Below are 15,132 nucleotides of genomic sequence, written 5' to 3'. Positions count from 1 at the left end.
CATTTCGGTATGTAATCAGTTATGTTATTTTTAGTATTGGAGATTGAACTCAGGGCCTTTGCACTGAGCTACATCCACACTCCTTTAAAAAAATTTTTTAAAAATGTTTATCTTGAGACAGATCTCACTAAGTCAGTAAACTGCCCAAGCTAGGCACAAAATTTTGACTCACCTGCTGATTACAGGTATGTGCCAACACACCTGGCTTAGTTTTGAGTTAATTTTTCGAATATAAGTTCTGTGGGTAGAAAAATTTTTTTTTTGCTTATGGATGTCCTGTTGTTCCAGACATGTGGTGAAGACACTATCTGTGATACATTGCATTTTTTTAAAAGTTTCATTTGTGATGATTAAAGCAAGGACTTCATGCATACTAAGCAAGTGCTCTACCATGGAGCTCCATCAATTGTGTATATTTTTGTGGGTCTGCTTTAGGGCTCTCTGTTCTGTTCCATTTGTCTCTTCTTTTGCTAATACTACATTGTGTTGGTTAGTATTGCTTTATTGTAAATATTGAAGTCAGGCAGTGTCAATCTTCCAACTTTGTTGTTCTCCTTCTTTGGTTGGTTGGCTATTCTAGGTTCAGCAAAGGTTTTTAAAATGTGGACTGGGGGCTAGGGATTTAGCTCAGCGGCATAAGTACCTGCCTTACAAGCAGGCGGTTGTGAGTTTGATCCCCAGTATGGGAAAAAAGAAACAAAAATGTGGATTGTATAAATACTAGATTTATGATAATACCATACACATATCTGAGGAGATTATTATCATTATTATTCTGATTTTTTGAGACAGGTTCTTGCTATGTAGTTTAGGCTGGCCTTAAACTCACTGTGTAGCCTAGGTTGGCCTCAAACTCATGATAATCCTTCTGCCCCAGTCTCCTAAATACTAGGATTATAGGCATGAGCCACCACATCTAGCCTCTGAGGAGAATAGAAAGTGAATAAATTAGGGAAAGGAAGTTTCAACATATCTATGAGTCCTGTTTTTATAAGAGTTTACATGAAGTGAGCCAGGCGTGGTGGCTCATGCCTGTAATCCCAGCACTCGGGAGGCTGAGGCTGGAGGATCTTTGCGAATTCGAGACCAGCCTGGGCTACAATGTGAGCTCAAGGCCAGCCTGAACTGCAGACCCTGTCTCAAAAAAGACAAAAAAAAAAAAAAAAAGTTTACCTGAAGCAAAAGTTACAAAATCTTTTTTTTTTTTTTTTTTTTTTTACACACAATACAAACGTTTTATTTTAGGAGTCGCAATTCACCCCTGGTCGGCATGTCGCCCTCGTGCACCAGCCCGTTCACGTTGCGGATGATGGAGCGGCTCGTGTTGTCCAAGAACTCCACGAGCACCTACGTGCACTGTCCCTGTGAGCCGGTCCTGCCCAGTGCTTTGGTGACCCTGGCCAGCTTGATGGGCTGCACACGACTCGTGTCCATGATGGTGACCGAAAACGGTCGGACAGAGAACAAAAGTTACAAAATCTTAACATTTGTTAATTTTGAACAATGGGCACAGTGCTTATTCATGTCTCTCTCTCTGTCTCTCTCTCTCCCTCCCTCCTTCCCTCCCTCTCTCTCTCTGTGTCTGTGTGTGTGTGTGTGTGTGTGTGTGTGTGTGTGTGTGTGTGTGTGTTGGGGCAGTACTGGGGATTGAACCAAGGGCCTTTGTACTGAACTACATCCCTAACCTTTTTTTATTTTTTTGAGACAGGGTCTCATTAAGTCACCCAGGCTGAACTTGAGTTTAGAGTTCTCTAGCTTCAATCTCCCAGAGTGCTGGGATTATAAGCACACACCACCATGCCTGGTTTACTTATTCTTATTTTCTGTGTTTTTGCTATTTTTCCCTGTTTTTCAATATGTATTAGCTTTCCATCGCTATGAAAATAGCTGAGGCAATTAAGTTATAAAGAGAAAAGATTTAGGATCACAATTCTATATGACAAGTGTCTCTTGTTCTTTGTTTTAATTTAATCTTTTTGAGGGTCTCTTGATGTAGTTCAGGTTGTCCTTAATATGTAGCCCAGGCTGGCCTCAAATTTGTGGTGATCCTCCTGCCTCAGCTTCCCAAATACTGGGATTACAGGCATGCACCACCATACCTGGCTCAGTTTCCCATTTCTTTAGGCCTGTGGAAAGAGATCCATATCATGATAGGAGCAAACTATTCACAATCATGAGACAGGATACAAATCTCACAGAGAGAGAGAAACAAAGAAAGAGAGGAGAGAGAGAAAGAGAGAGAGAGAGAGACTTGAAATACTGAAATACTACCATCCTGTAATTCCTTTCTGGGCCTAACCCTCTTCTAAGTCCTCAACTTCTAAGTCTCACTACCTCCCAGTAGCACTGTGTTGGATCCAAGCTTTAACACATGGGCCATATCCAAACCATAGCATATATATGTATTATTTTTTGTTTTCTTTTGTTCATTTTTGAGATAGATTCTTACTATGAAGTTCAGGTTGAACTTCACTATGTGGCCCAAGCTACTACTAAACTCACAGCAGTCCTCCTGCCTCAGCCTCCCAAGTGCTGGGATTATAGGTGTGCACTAGTAAGCCTGGCAGCTCCTCCTCCTTTATTACTAAGATGCCATAGTCCTGCCATTGAATACCTTGCCAACAAAACAAAACATTTGGCAGGCATTATGTGGTCACCAACTCTACTCTTTCTGCCACATTTTCCCCTGAGGCAATAATCATACAGGGCTCCAACTGATTGAAGGGGGAAAACAGAAAGGGAAGGACCAAACGGAAATATCTTTAAATGTCATTTAGGGGACTCAGCTACCACTACCGTGCTGGAGTGCTCACAGTGTAATAGGTCCTGTCTGTATTCTAGGTCCTTTCACAATTTTCTCAGATTAAACTCAAAAGATTTCTAAATTGAACTTCTTGTCCACATCACGTTCTACCCTTAGGCTCCTATTCTAGTCACTAATCCCAAGCCAATTTATACTTAAACTGCCTTCCAGGAGAGTCTGGAACTTGATTTTCAGAAAACTTAAAAATATCCTGAAGAGGCGGGCAGGGTGGCTCACACCTGTAATCCCAGAATTTGGGAAGCTGAGGCAGGAGGATTGTTGTGAGTTTGAGACAAGCCTGGGCTACAAAGTGAGCTCAAGGCCAGCCTGAACTGCATAGTGAGACCCTGTCTCAAAAAGACAAAAAAAAAAAATATCCTTAGGAAATGACAGGAAGAGTGTTCCAAAATGGAGGACAGCAGCCCAGAGAAATGGCTATTCCCCAGGCCACTCCCAAGATTTTAATATATATGCATCTATAGTTCACAGTCCACATGTAGGCCAGCCAATGGCAACCATTTTCACACCAGGACCTGAGGATTTTTCTAGTGCCAAAATCCCATTGCTAGAACATGGACAGGAAAACCAGCATAGTTGCCACCCTAACCCTGAGGTGGAGTCTAGTTGGAGGGATAGGCTGGGAAAGCAACAGTTGGAGGGGAATACTGGGGAGCTCTTCTCACAGAAATGAACTCTGTCTTGCAACCACGAATTCAACTCTACAGAGAGTATTGCAGGATATTCTAAAAAAGAAAAATACAAAGAATCCAGAAATAGTGGCGGGGAGGCCACAATGAATGGAGCAGAGAATAAAATGAAGAAGACAAACTGACAACTAATGACAGGAAAAGAGCTCAACAGAAATGAGGCAGAGAAGATTGGATGATAGGAACAGCTATTTTGGAGAAAATGACGTCTTAATAGGTAATACTGATTTAGTATCATCTTGTTTTGAAGTCTCATCAAACTTTTGTTCTTCTGTCTCCATTGGTCTAAACAGGTTGTATCTTATTGCATTTTATTATGTACGATAGTATAAGCAAAAACCTTTTAAAGACAAGGAGATTATACAGAAACCATTGTTCATTTTCTGTTAGTTGATTCTAAATACCCTGTAATGCTGTCATTCTCTTAAATGGTTTTACATTGTTTTGATGTATTTAATGCTACAATATACGAAGTTGTACTCAAGGATTTCAAGGAAAGAGACAATATGGTAACTACTTTTATGTCAGGATTATCTTGTGGTGAAACACTATTCTGCTTAAATGGTTACGTTTTGATCTGCGCTGATTTGCTGTTATGCCCTCTTTTATCTCAATCTCCACTCCATTATTTACTTTTTTATTTTTATCCTTTTAATTAAGGGAAAAATAAATAAAAATAGCAGGATATATTATAGCAACCCACTTTGACTTTCCATTATCTTGATTTAAAGCCCTGTATTACTCTCACCATCTTGTTTTTGACTGATGTCCCCCTATTCTGCTTTGCTTGATAGTACCAGGTTTGAAAGTTTAGGCAACAGCTATGAAGATAGTGAGATTCATTATGACGCCCATTCTCGATGACTTTTATCTACTTTTGATGACCTACAATGTCTCCAATGTTTTGGTTTTGTCGGTTTTGTTCTTTACTGTTTTGTTCAATTTTATTATAACTGATGATATAGGCAATTCTATTAGAGATAGCAGGAGGCATTATGGTAACCATTATTGATCACCTTGTATTATGCTTTTACATTATCTATTATGTCCACCCTTTTGATTTGATTGACTCTGTTCTGTTATGTCACATTTGCTTCTACTCCCTTCCAAAAAAGTAATAAGAACTGTGGGAGTAACAAAACCCAAAATGTGTAATTGTCATTGTACAAAAGAGAGGAAAAGAAAGTGCTCTAAATGATATAACTGCATGTATGTTTAAGTGTATAGGATAGAAAATGATATCACTGAGTTTTATTGGATCATTGAACAGAACTGTTTGCAGTCTCACTGTTGGAATGTCCACTTTACAAGCTTTAACTTTGTGACTTGAACAATTATTTCTAAGATGACAATATGTAATCCATTAACTAGTGATTTCCTACTGTTTATTTTTTTCTGTAAATCTGTATAACTTGTACCCATTGTCTGCTTTTTGTACCCTTTTTCTCCTTAAATAAAATTTAAAAAATAAAAAAATAAAAAAAAAGAAATGAACTCTGTCGAGTTTCTAATTATTTCAAAGAACATAGACATGACTAATGACAAGCAAAACTAAAAGACCTTTGGCAGGAGGATCATGAGTTCAGACCCAGCCAAGGCAACTTAACAATTTAGGGAAATCCTGTCTTGAAATAAAGAATAATGAGATGAATCTCTAGTGTCAAAAAATAAAATTACAATACCTTTGGAAGGTAGGCTGACTTCCTCAAATTTGTGATTTTTAATCTTTTATGTTTTTATTAGCGAGCATAAATACAAACCTTAAGATTATAAGTTGTTTAAAATGTCTTCTTTTTGAAAGCAAAGGCTTTCTAGTGTGATACTTCCCAATATATATTGTATACTGCTTATTATATGCTAGACACTGTTCAAGATGCTTTATATGTGGTAATGCAGTGGCAAAAATCTGAGTTCCTGTCTCCTGAAGTTGAAGAATGAATGTGAGGACAAAGGAGGTGGACAGGAGGGATGATTATCAAAAAGAGAGAAATAGTTCCCAATAGTCAGCAGGGGACCTGACAGTGGGCTGCCACGAGGCCACTATGTCTAGGAGGTTTTGTTTTGTGTTTTGCTTTGTTTTAGACAAGGTCTTGTTATATGTAATTCTGGCCAACTTTGAGCTCACTATGTAGCCCAGGCTAGCCTCAAATTTGCAGCAATCTTCCTGTCTCAGCCTCCTGAACGCTGGGATCCCAAGCAAGTACCACCACATATGGCTAAGAGATTTGTACCAAAACGTTGCCCGGGTCCCAGACTACTTTGAGTCAAACTATGTGTCTATAGGGAGTATAGGTATGTAGTAAGGTCTGCAGGTGCCTCTTGGCCATTCAAGTGGTTCAAGTGATTCATTAAAAGTGAGAAGAAAAAAACTTTTTCCTAATAGATAAAAGCAGAAGTTGCTTGCCATAGTACTCATCCATTATTTTGTTTGTTACATCCTGGACTCAATTGTCCACTTGGTTCTTGTTAGCTCTTGACCTTAGGCTCCTGCTTATCTGACCAAGGCCTGACTATCCTGACTCTGCCTTGGTGCAGCATCTCTCTAGCTGCTTGCTATCTTTTCCCTAACTTACCTGTCTATCATAATAATTGATGTAATCCTTGCAATCAACTCTGTAAACAATGATTACATTTAAAATGAGGAAACCAAGGCTTAAATAGTTTGCCCAATATTATAGTTAGAATTTGAACTGTAGATATCTTGTTCTAAAGCATACACTCACTTCAGCAGCATATATACTAAAATGTTGCCCTGAAGCTCATGCTCTTAATTATTACATATAGTAATTGTACATTTTTTTGACAGGGACTCACTATGAAGTTCAAACTGGCCTTGAACTCAGTATGTCATCCAAGCTGGCCTTAAACGCATGGGGATCTTCACACTTCAGTCACCCAGGTCTTCCTGGGGTTACAGGAATATGACACAATGTCCAGCTAATCATATTTGTTACAGTAAAACTGGCATCTATTGTTAATGTAAGTTAAGTTTTAAACTTAATGTAATTGTAAAGTTTTGTTATTTTTAAAGATAAAATCTTCCAAAGAGAATGGCAGCTGGTCTTGATTTTAAAACCCTTGTGGGAGCCAGGTGTGGTGGCACATGCCTGTAATCCCAGCACTCAGGAGGCTGAGACAGGAAGATCTTTGCGAATTTGAGACCAGCCTGGGCTACAAAGTGAGTTCAAGGGCAGCCTGAACTTCATAGTGAGACCCTTGTCTCAAAAAGACAGTGAATAAATACATGCATTCATACATACATACATGCATACACTTGTGGGTTGCCAGGTATGGTGGCGCATGCCTGTAATCCTAGCATTCAGGAGGCTGAAACAGGAGGATTGCCACGAATTCAAGATCAATGTGGGCTGCATAGTAAGTTCAAGGCCAGCCTAAATTACGTAGCAAGACACTGTTTCAAAAAAAAAAAAAATCAACCCACAAGGCACAAACCTGGGTCCATGGACCCATCTCTTACTTTTCTACTGTAAATTTGTACTTTAGTGTTATAGTATCTGGCTGTGTATCTCAGTGTCCTTCCCTGAGGGATACAAGAAGCAATCTATGTGGTTACTCACTTAGTATGACAAATGCCAAGGAGTGTGCATATGTGCAAAACTATCAAAACGGGATTTGAGCCCACTTATATGCTCAGGCTGACTGGTTTTGTGTATGTCTGCTTGAGCATCACAGAGGGTCCAAAAATCCACATGACTTCAGATTTTTTTTTTTTTTTTTTTGGTTTTTGTTGGGCGCAGGTGCTCAACATACCATACCCCACCCGGGACTAAGGACCACGCCAGCTTCCGCAATGCGCTACGTCCCTCTCCAAATTAGCCACCCTGTGCTCACTTCGTATTCGCCCCGTGCTGATTCTGTGGCAACCCTTGATCGACCACAGCTGGGTATATTGGCGAGAGCCCACGTCTCATTCCAGCCCTTCCTCCTCGTGGCAGCCCTCGTGGCAGCCTGATTGGCCACAGTCAGATATATAAGCCAGAACCCGCAACAATAAAGTTGGCAGTTACCTGTTACCCACAAGAGCATCCTCTGTCTCATTGGGGGACTGCGCCAGTCAGGTTTTGGTTTGAGATAGGGTCTCCCTATGTAATTTAGGCTAGCTTTCAACTCACTATGTATCCCAGGCTGGCCTTGAACTCCTGGCAATTCTCCTGCATCAACCTCAGTTTTTTGTTTTGTTTGTTTGTTTTGTTTTGTTTTGCCTTTTTGAGACAAGGTCTTGCTGTGCAGTTCAGGCTGGCCTAGAGCTCACTTTATAGCCTAGGCTGCTCTCGAACTCTCAATGATTCTCCTGCCTCAGCCTTTCGAGTTCTGGGATTATAGGCATGAGCCACCACACCGGGCTTAGTTTTTTTTGTTTTGTTTTGTTTTGTTTTTGTACCAGGAATTTAGGACCTCACACTTGCCAGGTAAGCACAAGCTATATCCCCAGCCCAGGATTTGTTTTTGTTGTTGTTTGTTTGTTTGTTTGTTTGTACTAGGGATCAAACTCATGACCTTGTGCTTGTCAGACAGACATTTATGCTGTTGAGCTAAATCCCTGTCCCCAGGATTTATTTTTTTAAAAGTTTTCTTTGGATTTTTTTTTAGAAGTAGCCCAGTTCAGCATAATGGCACATGAAAAATTAGATTTACAAGTTTTGGAAGAGGTCAAAAGTGAATCATCATGTTTTTCATGCAAGGCTGATAGAGATGATCCATTATGGTAAAATATCTTATTTCATAAGAGAAGAGTGGTGTGGGTGGATGATGATGCTGCTGATGATTTTGACATTGGCCATGTGAGCCAAAGTTCCTATGATGATGATGAAATGGAGCAAGTCATGGCATCTCTTGAGAGAATGACTATGCAATAGAACAAATAAGGAGGATTTCCTTTTATCTTGCCTTTGAAATTCAATATTGTTTTCACTTTTTTGCTTCATTCTGATTAATTGCTTTATTCTAATTTGCTTTATTCAGTATTCTGGTTTTTTATTTTTTTGAGACAGGGTCTCGCTATGCAGTTCAGGCTGGCCTTGAGCTCACTTGGTAGCCCAGGTTGGTCTCAAACTCACAACAATCCTCCTGCCTCAGCCTCCCTAGTGCTGGGATTACAGGCGTGAGCCACCACGCCCGGCCAATATTCTGTTTTAATTGATTTTATTATTATTATTATTATTATTGTTATTTGCTATACCTGATGGAATGGACAGCTATTGTGAAGATAACAAGATATACTATGGTAGCTATTGTTGTTTTCCTGCTTTGAAGTTCTGTATCAATTTTTCTGCTTTGTTTTGATTGGCTTTGTTCTGTTTTGTTTTGTTGGATTTTACTATCTTTAAAATAAAATAAGATAAAATATTTAAAAAAAGAAATGGAGCAAAAATTGGCCTTTGTAGATGTAAAGACACAGGGAATGCAGACCTCATGATTCAGATGATGGAGAAAACAGTGAGTACACATTTTACTAGTCCAAATTTGGGAAGTGGCCATTGCTATCAAATATAATGGTCTAATATTCAAACTAGGACCAAAAATACAGTAAAGGTCTTGGCAGAGATGAAACATATTAGACAAAATGCAAGCACTGCCATTCAGTGTTGGAAATTGTAACAGACAAAATGCTACAAGATGCTGTGAAATACACAACGGCTGAAATTCACATAAAATGTTCTGTATGCACCAATAGCCATATTTTTAAAAATGCATTTACCATAACACCTGGCTAGCTGAACTGAAAGCATTCATAGGTCTGCTATACTTAGCAGAGATTTTTTGTGGTGATTGTAGGAATGTAAAAGATTTATGGAAGAGTGAAGGGTCAAAATACAGCATAAAAATTTATGCCTTTGTAGATGAGAAGATTTATTATACTTCCAATTTAGAGATTTATCGTGGAACTCAGCCATCAGGTCCTTATTTATACAGTAATAAACTGAATGATGTTGTAAACAGACTTGTTGCTCCCATCTCCCAAGCTAATCAGAATGTGACATTTGACAGTTGGTTTACTGGTTTTCAATTGATGTTACATTTGCTAACAAAGCAGTTGACCAGTGCCTGAAATGTATACAAGAACAAAGAAGAAATTCCAAATGAAATATTCTGATTTCAAAATATAGAACAAAATATGATTTTTGGATTTCAGAAAGGTACAACATTGGCCTGGTATATGGTGAAGGAAAGCAAACAGGTACTGCTGATGTCAACATTTCACCATGATGGAAATACTGATAGGGAAACCTTAATACAATGGAAGCTTGAGATGGAAACTTTTAACAACCAAACTGAAAGTGAAGTGGATGTTGTTGATGAGTTATGCAGCAAATATGATGTCACCTGAAACATAAAGCATTGGCAAATGGTTCAATTTACCTTGATCCTAAACATGTGTGGCATAGTTTGATAGTTTACAAAGAAAATAACAAGTGCAAAATATCATGGAGAAATCTTGCTAGAGGATTGGAACTGGAGCTCATAAGAGATTATTTATTTATTTATTTGAGGCAGGGTCTCACTGTGTAGTTCAGATTGGCCTCAAACTCATGACAATCCTCCTGCCTCAGCCTCCCAAGTCCTGATATTACAGGCATGCACGACCATGCCTGGAAAAAGACTATTTACAGGAGAAGAAAAACAAAATGTTTCTGCCCAGAAAACTATGCAAAAAAAAAAAAATGCAGAGCACACTGGTGAGCTGATAGGTAGCATCACAAACACCTATACCTACTACAACAATAGGAAAACAAAAAATGTCAACTGTGCCTTTCAAGAAAACAAAATATACATACTATCAGTGTAAGTAGTACTTGTGTATGGAACATGCAGTTGTCATGTGTGAAGACTGCCTGGGGTGTGACAGTTGAAGAGAAAGTTATTTCTGTGGTATACTGTTGTTCATGTTTATACTGTAATTCACATAAGTTTTTATTTTTGACATTATATTTTAGATTTTGTAAGCAAGTAAACAACAATTGTGAAATGTTGATGTCTATTCTGATCACTCGTTACAAGGGTGACATTGTACTTTACTGATGTCTTATTTCCCTGATATGTTGTACAATATAGTGTAAGTTGTACAATATAGTAGGAAGCTCCTGATAAAACAGGAAGAGAAGTGACAAGATTGCCACATAGGAAAGAAAAGCTAGCACATGTGCTGTCTGTGTAAGGGAGATCTGTGCATGAAACATGTAGTAATTTGTCATGTGTTAAGACTGCCTTGGGTGTGACAGTTGAAGCAAAACTAATTTCTGTGGTAGAGTGCTATTGTTATTCACATAGGAATTTATTTCTGATGTAATCTTTTAGGCTTTATAAGCAAGTACTGAGCTGATATGAAAATGTTGATATCCTTGGTTTTTTGGGGGGTACCGGGAATGGAACTCAGGATCTTGAGCTTACCAGGCAGGCACTTGTGCCACTGAGGTATATCCCTGGCCCCCTACTGATGTCTATTTTAAATGCACAATACATATTAAGAATTTAATGATTTATCTTATTGGTATTTTTATGTTTCTGTTAGCTACACACTGTATAATACGATAAGAATCTCCTGACGAAACAGCAAGACCACTGAGATGTCAAGTGTGTCCTACAAAAAGGCCAGGAAAGCAAAAGACATGTGCTGTCAGTGTAAGCAATTTACATGTATATATCAGATTGTTGTCATGTGTGCAGACTACCTTAGGTGTGACAATTGAAGTAAAGATTTTTTTGGAGTGTTATTGGTATTTTCATTGTAGTTCATATGAGAATTTACTTCTAATGTCTCTTTCAGACTTTGTACACCAAAAACCAGTTGAGGTTGAAAATTTTGATTCTTTACACACTCAGTAGATATTAAAATCTCAAAATTTTATTTTTGTGATTTTTTCCTGTTAAGTACTCATTGTTTAATATAATAAAACTCATAAAATTATAATAATTTATCAATAGAAATATTCTAAAGTATAAATGTGTGTGGTGGATTGAAAACTGATGGTCAATTTAAACACCTGCTGAATTGAATTGGCGTGGTGCTGAGTGTAAATGACCTACATTAGAGAAGTTGCCAGCATAAAAAGGAGACTTGATGGGGTCGGGGATTTAGCTCAGCAGAGTAAGTGCCTGCTTGGCAAACTCGAAGTCGTGAGTTCAAACCCTGGTACCAAAAAAAAAAAAAAAAAAATATGGGGGGGCCTGGTGAGAAAGAGTAGTGTTATGGGTTCTCCTAAGTGGTGTTGTTGTTTGGAGTTATTGGTTCTCCTGTTGCTATGGACTTGCTGAGCATCTTTCCTGATATAAACTTCACTGTTCTCATCCTCAAAGGAGCTCAGGACCTTGTTGAGAATGGCTATGATTCACTTTAGGGGAGTTCGTTCCTTACTTTGAGCGTCATTTCCTGGCTCTGGAGGGGAAGATGTGTGCTGTTCAATCTCCAGGAGAAGCTTGCCATGTTGGCTTCCTGATACAAACTCGGCTGTTCTCATTGTCAGAGGAACTCAGGATCTCATTGTCACTAAGGATGGCTGTGATACTTTTCGGGGGAGCCCTGGTCCTTACTTTGAGTGTTGCTTCCTAGCTCCAGTGCAGAACCCTCAACCTGCTAGCACAGATCCTTCATGCTGCTGGCACAGATTTTCTGGCTTTCACCGCCGATCTTTGTGCTTTTCCAGTGCAGATCCATGAAACAGACTTGCCTGAGTCATAGTCGTCAGCTCTAGGCCTTCAGTTAGACTCATGGGAGGCATTGTCATGGGCTTTAGGTTTTCAGTTGAACTCATGCAAGTTACTGCCATGGGATCCAGGCTCTCAGCTGGATTTTCTGTCTTTATGTGTGGACAGATTTCCTGCACTTTCTTTGTATTTGACTGCTCAGGTGACCATTATAAATAATACTATAAATTACATATCCTGTATGTAATCATTTTCCTTGCAATCCCCTGACTATAACAACATGGGTCCCATATTTATGCACCTTAATGACAAAATTAAGTTTTATCCTTCAAGGGCTATGAGTTCTAGGGGCAGAGTAAGAGGGTGGGAAAGAGGGAGGTAGAAAGATAATATATTCCACATTGAGAAGTTAGGGAGTTGGGGATGGCAGAGGAGGATGAATTCTCAGGCTAGGGCAAGAATGGTGAGGATAAAATACAAGGTGGTGGTGGTTTGGGAATGACTTGGGGGTCCTAGTCTTAATTTTCGTATTGTTTTGTTTTTTGAGATAGGGTCTCACAATTGAGATCTGGTCGACTTTGACCTTATGGCAATCCTCCTGCCTCAGCCTTCCAAATTCTGAGACTATAAGGGTATACTACCACTCCCAGCTCAACTTAACTTTTGGGAGGACAGTGTGATTCCCCAGCAGATGAGAATAAATATGACTTCTCTGAGGCCATTTCTGTTTCTCACACCTATCCTTGTTCACCATTATTGCCCTCTTTCTGCTCCCTACTGACCTTGTTTTCCCTAGTGGGAATGAGACCAGAGAGTTAATAGAAATGAACTTCATTAAAATCCACATACCTATAAATGCTGTGAAATGTTGTGTTCTAATTAAGATGCACAAAGAGCCACTCTGCTTCATAGGTCTGATTTACATACCTATACCATCTAAAGGGCTGGAGAATTGGATTTTCTTTTTTCTGATCCCAGTATTATAGGTTCTCATTATCAAAGACTTCTTGGGGGAAAAAATGAAAAATAAAGATCTTACTATTTTTTAATATCAACCAAGCCTCTTTCTAACCTTCCAGAGAATAGTAATAACAATAACAAGAAAATTAGAAAAATGTTCTATTTCATTTTGCGGGGAGGGGTTGGTTGAGACAGGGTCTCACTATGTAGTTTAGGCTGGAGTTGAACTCATTGTGTAACCCAGGTTGGCCTCAGACTCACAGTGATCTTCCTGCCTCAGCCTTCCAAGTGCTGGGATTACAGAGCCATGCAAGTGATACATCTTAAAATCAGTCAAGACTTCAGATGACTGAAAACCTAGCTAATACCTCTAATATAGATATATATAATCTTTTTTGGGAGAGAGGTATCAGGAATCAAACTCAGGGCCTTGTGCTTGCCAGGTAGGCATTGTACCACTGAGCTAAATCCCTGACTTGTTTTGTTTTGTTATTCTTGTTGTTGTTGTTTTGAGACATAATTGTGCTATGTAAATAGTTCAGGTTGGTCTTGAACTCATTGTGATCTTCCTGAATCTCCCTAGGGCTGAGGTTACAGGCTTGATGGGAATATTATACTTCTGTTTTACCTTTATGAAAGACCCAGAGCCAGAAGCACACAGGTAAGCCTCTCCCAGATTTTTGACCTTCAAAAACTGTGAATTTGGGTTCTTTTGTTTTTTAATTTCAAATCCCAGTTACCTTGCCTGATTCCAGCTGATGAAGTGACAAAGGTCGGCAGTTTCACAGCTGGTGCACATTAGCAGTACTAACCATTGGGATAAAGAAGGGAACTACATGACAAGGAGCCAGGCATGTGTTTGTTTTTTCAGTACCAGCCACTGAACCCAGGAACACCCTATCATGGACCTACATCCACAGCCCCTTTTAAATTTTTATCTTGAGACAAGGTCTTGGTAAGTTGGTCAAATTTATAACTGCCCTGCATCAACCTCCAGAGTAGCTAGGATTAGGGGCCTGAGCACCATGTCCAGCCTCCATTATACTTTAAAGCAATTATCCAAGCTACTCTGTGGTAAATGGGAACAAGACTGGCAGCAGAGAAAGGAGTTAATTTACTGAAATGATTATGAAGTCTTGGACTCGGGTGGCTTTCCCGTGCAAATGGAGCCCAGTGAATAGACCCCAGGTGTGGGGAGTGGTGGGGGTGGGGAAACAGCATGAGTTGGGTCTGAAAACCCCTTTTTGAGATCACCAATGTTTCTAACTGCTAACCCCAAAAGTCCAAAGACCTTTTTCTAATCTGTTTCTTCCTTGAAATAGTTCTTTCTCCTGCTTCCCTGGCTCTCTTTCAATCTTTTGGACTGTCTCTCCTAATTGCCTGATATCTATCAGTAGCAATAAATTCTTCCCTTGTCCTAGAGCTAAACTTGAGTTGTTCTCCTCTGTTTCTTCTCTTTTCTTTTCTTTGAGACAGAGTCTCACTATATAGTTCAAGCTGGCCTTAACTCAGTGTGTAGCCCAGGCTGGCCTCAAACTCATGGTGATCCTCCTGCCTCAGCTTCTTGAATGCTGAGATCACAGACTTATGATCTCATGCCCAGTTTCTCTTTTTTTTCCTCAACAAGTATTTGTCAAGTCTCTTATATGTACCAGATTCTATGTTGAAGATTAGAGATACATTTGTGCAAATACATGTGGTCCCATTTCTTTCTTTTTTGGTCTTTTTGAGACAGGGTCTCACTATGCAGTTTATGCTGACCTTGAGCTCACTTTGTAGCTAAGGCTGGTTTTGAACTTGAAACGATACTCCTGCCTCAGCCCCTCAAGTGTGGGGATTATAAGCATACACCACCATACCTGATCATGGTCCCATTTTTTATGGAATTTTCATGTAAGTGAGGAAATGTACATCAAACAAACAATCATGGAAGTGAATACATTCAAGGGGTGTAGTTCCCCTCCTCAGTACAAATATCTGTCTTTAATTACATACAGT

At 39.4% G+C, this 15,132-nt stretch overlaps 1 long non-coding RNA gene across 1 annotated transcript; it reads left to right on the top strand.

Moving 5' to 3' along the window:
• The first annotated feature begins 7,549 nt into the window (after nucleotides 1-7,549).
• LOC134477162 (uncharacterized) lies at nucleotides 7,550-13,788 on the top strand. The gene is made up of 3 exons (XR_010049075.1): nucleotides 7,550-7,940; nucleotides 11,042-11,151; nucleotides 13,718-13,788. It is a non-coding gene; the product is annotated as an uncharacterized LOC134477162 (long non-coding RNA).
• Nucleotides 13,789-15,132: the final 1,344 nt, after the last annotated feature.

The sequence above is a fragment of the Cavia porcellus genome, unplaced genomic scaffold (genome assembly GCF_034190915.1).
Source record: "Cavia porcellus strain 051 isolate PalLab524CR breed Dunkin Hartley unplaced genomic scaffold, mCavPor4.1 scaffold_8, whole genome shotgun sequence".
Lineage (NCBI taxonomy): Eukaryota > Metazoa > Chordata > Mammalia > Rodentia > Caviidae > Cavia > Cavia porcellus.
Note: the sequence above shows the minus strand (reverse complement) of the source record. Positions and strands in the feature narration are given on the sequence as shown.